The 8,881-nt window shown below is 37.3% G+C and overlaps 1 long non-coding RNA gene across 1 annotated transcript; it reads left to right on the top strand.

The window, feature by feature from the left end:
• The first annotated feature begins 3,314 nt into the window (after positions 1-3,314).
• On the top strand, positions 3,315-7,026 carry LOC145428362 (uncharacterized). The gene is made up of 6 exons (XR_013908650.1): positions 3,315-4,824; positions 4,942-5,041; positions 5,160-5,219; positions 5,309-5,399; positions 5,566-5,723; positions 6,388-7,026. It is a non-coding gene; the product is annotated as an uncharacterized LOC145428362 (long non-coding RNA).
• Positions 7,027-8,881: the final 1,855 nt, after the last annotated feature.

Genomic DNA, 8,881 nt, shown 5'->3' with positions numbered 1-8,881 from the left:
GTAAGCATGTTTGCAAAAATCCCTTCTGCGCTCTACATGTCAATCACAATAATTCAATTCAGTCATAGCGCTGAATCAAAGCTTTTGACCCTTATTACATTGCGTGCCCACTCTTTAATGATAGCACATAGCAATTTCATAAAAAATGTTTTTATTTAATCATTTGATTCCTAACAAAGGAAATCCCGAGAAGTTGATTCTGTTCATCTGGACATATCGTTTTCAGTGGAAGAAATGTTTCATCACTCATCCTTCTTCAGTCTTATTATATCAATAATGGTTCTAAAGTTGATTATAGTTTATTAAAAATGATTAAACACAACTCACATATTTTCAGTGAGAGCCTCATAATACCATAGCACCGCAGCACTTGCTAATGCTAAGCTAATGTTGCAGCAGAGGTAAATGACGTAATGTTCCCTAAATATGAAGTTATGTCCAGCAGTGGGATGACTTATCATGTCTTGAATGTCATTTATGCAGTAAAATGCTTTGACCGATCCAACACATCATTTCATTATATAGGTCACAGATGTTTACTAGGGGTGCAACGATACTCGTATCGATATTGAACCGTTCGATACAGTGCTTTCGGTTCGGTACGCATATGTATCGAACGATACAAATTTTTTAATTTATTTTATCAACTTTCCTTCTGACGATGCTGTCTGTGTTGAGCGCTTAGTGGATCTGCACTCGACAGTGCAGCCTAGCAGTATTGCCAACTCCTCAGTAAGGAAAATCGGTTGTCCTAAAAGTCGCTAGAAGTCGCTAAATGACATCATCGCCTAATTTGCATAATTGGTCATGCTAATGTAATTGTAACTTATGTTGTTGGAGAGAGAAATAACATCGTGGAAGAGACATAAAGTGAGTAAAAAACGTCCTAAATGCATTTAGCGTTTATTTAGAACTACAAATTAAATTTCTTTTAGCAATTATTGTTTTTTTTAATGTCACAATTCCAACCCTGCTCCTTTACCCGGGCTTGGACCGGCAAAAGTGACCCGAAATAGGCACTCTGGTGGAGTTACTTTCTGTGTGTGTTTATAAGTAGTTTTAAACCTTGTGATCCACAAAACAGCATAAGAGTAAAAGAAGAACTGACTGATCCACAAAACAGCACCCGCTTCTTGTTGAGAGTAAAAGCGATATGCGCTTTCACGTCTTTTATTAGCGACTTTTTTTAGAAAAAAAGTCGCTAAGGGGCCTGAAAACTCGCTAAATATAGCGACAAAGTCGCTAAGTTGGCAACACTGCAGCCTAGACGGAGTAGTCGAACGCAGATTCACTGAACAGCACAAGCTAGCGAGACAGAAGTTAAGCTCTCCTTGCAACATGGCAAATTGAACCTCCCCCACCCTCATTCAGATCTGGCGTTTGGAACTATTTTGGTTTTCCTGTGACGTATGTCCCTGAAGGTAAGCGCGTCATGGACTAAAGTAAAACAGTATGTCGGATGTGCCACGCAATGCTCAATTACATTGGTGGGAACTAGTGTGTTGGCGCAGTTAGCTCGTTAATGGCCGTCCAGCCCAAACAAACTTTACCCGAGTCATTTAGACAGCCGTTAGCACATGATTCTCCTTATGGGGACCTGATATGTTTAATATGCTGCTGAGAATATAGCCCAGAAGAAGCGTATAGTATAGCTTTTATTTTGGAAAGAGACATTTCTCTGTAATAAACCCTCTTTTCCAAAGATGAGTGATTCCTCAATCAGATGTTTTTATTTTTTTTATTACTTTGTTGTTTCAGCAACATTAAATTTAAAAACTGTACTTTTGTGTTAAAATATATATTTATAATTTTAATAAATGACAAATTAAAAAGGCATGAACATTTTTTTGGTATCGAAAAAATATTGAACCGTGGCACCAAGGTATCGAACCGAACCGAACCGAAACGTGAATTTTGTGTATCGTTGCACCCCTAATGTTTACATGTAGGGTAGCCCTCCTAAGGAGGACCATAAATCTGCCATTACAAAGTGTCACAGTGCTGGTACTGACCCTTATAGGTTATTTTTTTTTAGCTGCATTGAGCCTCAAATCTATCCTCACTGTAAAAAAAGTCAGTAAAATATACAGCAAAACACCGTCAAATTCCAACGGTAATGGAGCGTAAAACCAAAAACTTCCTTTTACTGTATTAAATAGATTGAATAACCGTTAATTGTGAGACTGGATAAAACTTTGTTTTTTACTGTAATAAAATGTTGAAATTATAAATATTTTCTGTGAAAACAAATAAATATGCATACATTTTACAATTACATATTGTAATGTTGAAAATGTCTGAAAAACTTAGATTTTACGGTATTATTTGAGTAAAACTACATCTTTTGGGGTTGTGCACATTGGAATTCACAGTATAAAGCTGTAGATTTTTAAGCAAACAAAAACATTCATTTTTACAGAAACAAGATGTTAAAAAATAGGGTCCACCATAATAATACAACCAGTGCATACCATTAAAAAAAAAGCAAATATCAGCAGTGAAAGACAATAAAACTGATAGTATTTTTTTATTTTAAAATTCAGATACTGATATACAGATTAAAAGTTAGGCCTGCAGTATATCATTGTTAACCTTCTGATAAAAAAATCAACAGCAAAAGAAGATGTTAAAAATAAAGTTTATGGTTGTGAATAAAATTGATTTCAATAATCTTTTTTAATTATTATTTTAAAACAACTTTATGTTGTTGTGTTTCACGCCATATTATCAGACCACCTTAAGTGGGTCGGCCTTAAATTTTGAATTTGTGTGATCGCTGTTGATTGGTAGCTAAACTGCTGGTAAACTGTGTACAGACGTTTTACGTTCGAATTGCAGAGAAAAAAAATCTGGTAGCAACATTGTGCAGTATGAGCGAACCATTTCACCAAAAAAAGGGGAAGCAAGGTAAGACGTGGCTGCAGCGGTCTGCAGACGTGACTTCTGATCAAATTCGAACCTCCTAAAGAAACAAAGAGCGACGTTACATTGTGGGATGACGTCACCTGAAAATGACCAATAGCGCGGCGCGCTGCTGAGCTGTGTGCCAACCGCTCTTTTTTTCATGCAGGAGACTCAAGTTGGCTTCGCTAACGGACACAGTTTTGAACTCGTATATTAGCGCCATTTATTGCTGCTTGGACCACAGCATCTTCGGAATTTGTAGACATCCTGGCAGCTTACAATTAGTTCGAGGTGAGGTGAGTACATGCAACTTCAAGTTATCTCTGTTATAAAAATCCACCAGCCCAGCGTTTATAGATAATTTTAGCAGTTCATTTTTTATGAGTGAGGTTGTGAATTTAGTTAGCATTTGTGAGTTGAGTTAGCATTACTGTTGCGAGGGAAGCATTGCTCTGGATTAGTTTCTGTATATGGCGTGCTTAATTCGCTAGGGAGGAATTACCAAAGTACATGGAGTTATGTTAACGTGTAATTTCTGTGGTAAGGTAGTTCAGTCATCAAGGGGCTACGTGCTTCATTGTAAACTGCATCGGAATGAGCCACGTTGTTTCTTTCGGTGTATTGAAGCAGGCTGCAAGCAGACATACACCAGGTATGGCGCGTTTAAGGCTCATTTTTACCGAAGACACTGCCCCCACCCATGTCACTGGTGTGGTGGTGGTTTCTTCGTTTACATGTGCAATGGCGATGTGTGAACGTCAGTGTCAGAACTCTAAAGAGTTAATAGCTCATCTGAAGAGCCATATTGTGGAAGGACACGTGGTCACTTGTCCAGTAAGAGGATGCACAAATACCTTTAGAGTTAAATCATCTTTTACTGCTCACATGTCACGTAAACACAGAGTTTTCAGACAGCAGCATTGGTGATTTATATAGAGAGTCTGCATGTCAATCATCATCTGTTCCAACCACATCAGATGACTTTGTACCCTTGATTTCCGAGCCTGCTGCACAGTCTATTACACATGAAGATAACATGGAAATGCCCCCTGAATTCTGTGATCTTTTTCTGAGAAACGTTTCACTATTCTACTTAAAATTGCAGGGTCAGTTTCTACTGCCTGCTTCAACCATACAGAACATTGTAGAGGAAATGCAGAACATGCATGAGTTGGGACAGACATACAGTTTGGGTAAACTTGCATCACTGTTAAAAGATGACACATCATTATCAGAGGAGGACATCAACAAAGTCTGTGAGTCTGTCAAAAGCTATGATCTTTTTTCTGCATGTCATACCGGGCCATTGAGGACAGTGCACTCCAGAGCTCAGATCTTTAAAAAAGCCTTCAACTATGCGGAACCAAAGAAAATATTTTTAGGGAGAGATGAAAACAGAAAAGATAGGTTTGCCTATTATGTGCCTTTAAGAGAGACTTTGAGATGTCTGCTAGAGTCTGATCTGTGGCAGAAATCAGAAGAGCCCTCTACTGAGCCTCCTGCTGATGTTCTGTGTGACATAAGTGATAGTAAGCTGTTTTAAATAAAATGATTTTTTTGGTCAAAACCCATTGACTTAATTGATTTCTATCCATTAACATCTTACATGAAGTATGGGTACCAAATGGTTCCACTGAAACACAGTGTGCTGTCACAATAATGGTGCTGTTAGTTTGGTACTTACGAAACACTGTATAAAAGTGTAGTATCAAGCAAGATCAGCTTCATATTTTAAGACCAAAGGTACCACTTGGTGTAAATTGACCTTTATTCACATTCTTTTATCAGACATCTTGGAAATGGGGGGCAGCATAAGGAGTTCCATTACTAAGGTGCTGCCGGACCTGTCTGCCTCAATCCTTGAAATTGTACTGGAGGCACTACAATCATTAGGAGTGGAGACATCTGAGAAACAAACCAGTAAGTATTATGATTTCATTGCACAATAGCCATGAAGGACTTTCTGTTTTTTCTATTATGCTTTGGCCAAGGTCCAAAAAGTACAATTAATCTATTGTTTGTGATATTGTTTTACAGCACCAAATATGGAAATTTCAAGCCAGGCCAGCATATCATCTCCATCTGTTTTAAGGTTTAAGGGTGGTGGCACAGCTAAGACCCAAGAGTCTCTTTCAAGGTTAGTAAAGTAAACAGATTCAAGAAGATATTTTACACATTTCTTTGTCGTCTGTCTCTAAATCTTATTTTGTCTTTATTATGATTAAAAAGGTTTGTTTTGTTCCTGCCCTTTTCAGACACTGAATTTGAGCAGAAACCATAAGGATACTCAAAGGACCTGTGACTCTCAGGAAATGGTGAGATTTCAGGTCATAATCTTTTTTTTTCCATTAAATTAATTTTCCTTTTTCCCTTTACAATATTGCTGTTTTGTTTTTGTAAACAGCATCAAATGAGAGAGACAGATGAAACAGTTTCAAGACAATGGCAGGAAAAAAATGCTGAAGATTGAAACAAACCTTGGCTGGAAATATTTGGTATGTGTTTTACCGTAAATCAAATTGTTGAAAAACATTCAGCTACACTGTAACACAGGGAAACTTGATTTGCACTTATTTTGTTACTTTAATTTCTTGTCTCATTATTTTTGTCAGTTATTATTGTTTATGGTGTATGCCCTTCTTGTTTTCCTTCTGAATGCAGAAGGTATCTAGCCAGTCCACAATGAAAGCTTCGTTGCACCCAATGAGTCTTCTGGCAGAAATGATGGCGGCTGTATTCTTTGGTTTCCCTAAACATCACACCCTGCCTGTTTATACGAGGCTCTTCAATTAAGTCTGCACCCAAAGATTCAATAAGAGGTAAGCAGTGGTATTATTCAAGTTTTGCTAAAGAAAGATGGACAGGAGACACTAATCTTAATCAGCCGAGCTCAGGTTCATGTCCAGGTGAGCAGTTTCATACGCTATAAAATGTAGATTGAATGTTAGGTCTCATCACCATGCATTCAGCCATTAACTTCAAGTTCTATGATAAATCAATACGAAACTTAAATACGTTTTCCAACAAATTATGATTGTGATTAGGGCTGCGTTGTCTATGTATAACTTTTACATAAGTAGATTTAAAGTATAACTATTGCCAAAACGCAACCTGGGCTGTTTTTTTTGTTTTTTTTTTTTTTACTGTATCGATTTTGATGTGCTCAAATTTATGCCCCGGCCCCCTAGTATTCCCATTCACTGGCTATTGACCACAAAACAAAATCACGGTCAATCTCAAAAACGGCTTGTTTGTCGTAATTATGCTTTTAGATATATGTTTGTCTCGTTTACAGTAAAAAAAAAAAAAAAACTGAAAAAAACAGCCCAGGTTGCATTTTGACAATAGCTATCCTTTAAGAACTGTATATTTTACACTTAAGAAATCATTTATCATTAGATCTGGTTTTGGCAGCACGTTTTGTTCATTTCTGTGCATTTTGCTCAAGCACTGATCAAACTTTGTCCATTTTTTTTGCTGCAGAGGGGATCCTGCCAGTCCAAAGTGAACTCCTGATGGACATTGAAGTACTCCTGCAGAGCTTGTATCTTCAACACCATGCGCATTAGAAACTCCACCGAGTCCTTTCCTTCACCAAGGCAGGACCCAGTGACTCATTACTGTTGATAGGTCAGGGGCAGGTAATATTTTGTTTCATGTTTATTCATTCCTCCATGGATTACCAGCCATATATATGGACACATGCTGTATTCTCAAGATCTATGCTGTTTTGTAGGAATAGAGAAAATAATATGTTTAGTCTGTTTTCAAATGGTATGTCAAATTTTCTCATTGTTTATCAGTAATATTCTCTACCTTGGTTGTATATGAGCATCTTTAGATTTTTCTATATTTAGCGGTTGCAAATGTAAAATGTACGGTAAACCATTTATGTTCCTCATATTGTACTGTATTTTTAGCGGTAAAATACCGGCAGCTGTGGTTGCCAGGAATTTACCGTAAAATGTATCTGGTCAAAATAAAATGCTGTAATTTGTTATACAATTTCACTGTGTTTTTTACTGTCAAAGGTTTTAATAAGGTTTAACATATTTCTGTTATTTTTACAGTTATTTACAATAATAGGGTCTATCCTATTACTGTTAAATTAACAACAAATTACTGTAAATATTATTATATTATTACTTTTTTTTACTGCAAATATCCGTAAAAAGCTATGGAAAGTTGCATTTTTTACATTAAATTGCTGTATAATTGACAAATATATTTGGTTTTTTCTATCATGATTTTGGTAAAATAATACGTTGTCTACCTTAAAAATTAGGGTTACAAAACCAGTATACCGTATTGTCTTTTACAGATTCCACATTTTTTACACGGTATATTCCTGGCAACCACAGCTGCCGGTATTTTACCGTAAATTTGACAGATTTTTTTTTACAGTGCTTGCCAACAAAAGCATTTATAAGTCACTTGTAAAGCACAGTTCATATGCACTACATAGATTAAGTTTGACTGATTTGTTACAAGTACATCAATGAAACTCCAACACTGAATGCAAATAGAACAAAAGGCTTTGTGTTCTCATCATAATTTTCAGAAATCACAAAGCTTCTCTCAAGCAAAAGGGCACTTTAAAAAACAGTTTTTCCAGAGTGAGCAGTGCTTGTGAATATTAAAATAAGCTTTAGCTACAAAATCTAATTGGATCTACAAATTTCATTTTGACTTTTCATCAAGACTACAGACTGGAAAAGGGATAACACCAGCCGCAATCAGTTCTAACAACACACCTTTCGTTGAACATCACTGTTGTGATGCCATTATGTTATAAACTCTCTCCAGACATACAAATAATTGCCATAGTATTATCATGCAGGTGACTTCAAGGTAGCACGGTGGCACACTGGTTCGCACTGTTGCCGCATAGCAAGAAGGTCCTTAGTTCAATTCCACCATCAGGCCGGTCTTTCTGTGTGGAGTTTGCATGTTCTCCCCGTGTTTGCGTGGGTTCCCTCCGGCTTCCTCCCACCATCCAAAGACATGCAGCTTGTGGGGATAGGTTAATTGGATAATCCAAATTAGGTTGTCTGTCCCTGTGTGTTAGCCCTGCATCAAACTGGCAACCTGTCCAGGGTGTACCCCGCCTCTCGCCCTATGACAGCTGGGATAGGCTCCAGCGCCCCCCGCGACCTTGAAAGGATAAGCGGAAGTGGATGGATGTCTTCAAGACCATGTTTTGCTGTAATAATATATAACTACACAAAAAAAGGTAAAAACGATACAAGTCCAGCTATAAGCACAAGGAAACAAAACTGAATGGTGAAATGTCTCAACTTAGCCCTTCAGAAAAGTCCATTTCCAATATGCTTCATAACCTCTTAACCACAAACACTAAAGTGGAAGGACAGATGTTCTATTAAATTCTGAAAAAGAAAAAAAAGTGGCCATAATCCTTTTCTGTAGCAATGGCATCACACAAAATATTACAGCAGCTGGATGAGATGAGACAAATGGATTAGTATTCATTTTTTTTCCCTTTGTTCGTTTTATAACAATTATTCATAGATATTGTTTATTTGGTTCTGACTGAAAACCTGTAAAAGATGGTGGCTCGAGAATGCAACAACGGCGGCTCTTGGAATCTTTCCTTCGTGATGTATTCTGATAGGGTGATGGCATGCCATTTGTTACAAAGTATCTTTTGGTGTGAGAGAAAGAAAGTCTGTAAAAGAAACTGGATTGATAGAATTTCAGTTTAGTCATGCTGTGATGTTTCTCCCTCCGTTGGTTTGACTTACTCTGAAAAAGCATCGCTTCTCTGCAACTTTTCTATCCTCATGCTGTTCAAGAATTACAGCAACAATGATATGCTTGTTACATCATCCCAGCATACACAATCACACAGAGTGAGACCTCTTCACCCAAACATGTAACTGAACTTGGATGCATTCTTTACTTTTACTGGTAGTCAGCCCAGCCTGACAACCCATCAACATTACTCAACAGCAGAGCA

This window comes from Astatotilapia calliptera, chromosome 4, assembly GCF_964374335.1.
Source record: "Astatotilapia calliptera chromosome 4, fAstCal68.1, whole genome shotgun sequence".
Classification (NCBI taxonomy): domain Eukaryota; kingdom Metazoa; phylum Chordata; class Actinopteri; order Cichliformes; family Cichlidae; genus Astatotilapia; species Astatotilapia calliptera.
The sequence above is the reverse complement of the archived record's forward strand: the minus strand, read 5'-3'. Positions and strand labels throughout refer to the sequence as shown.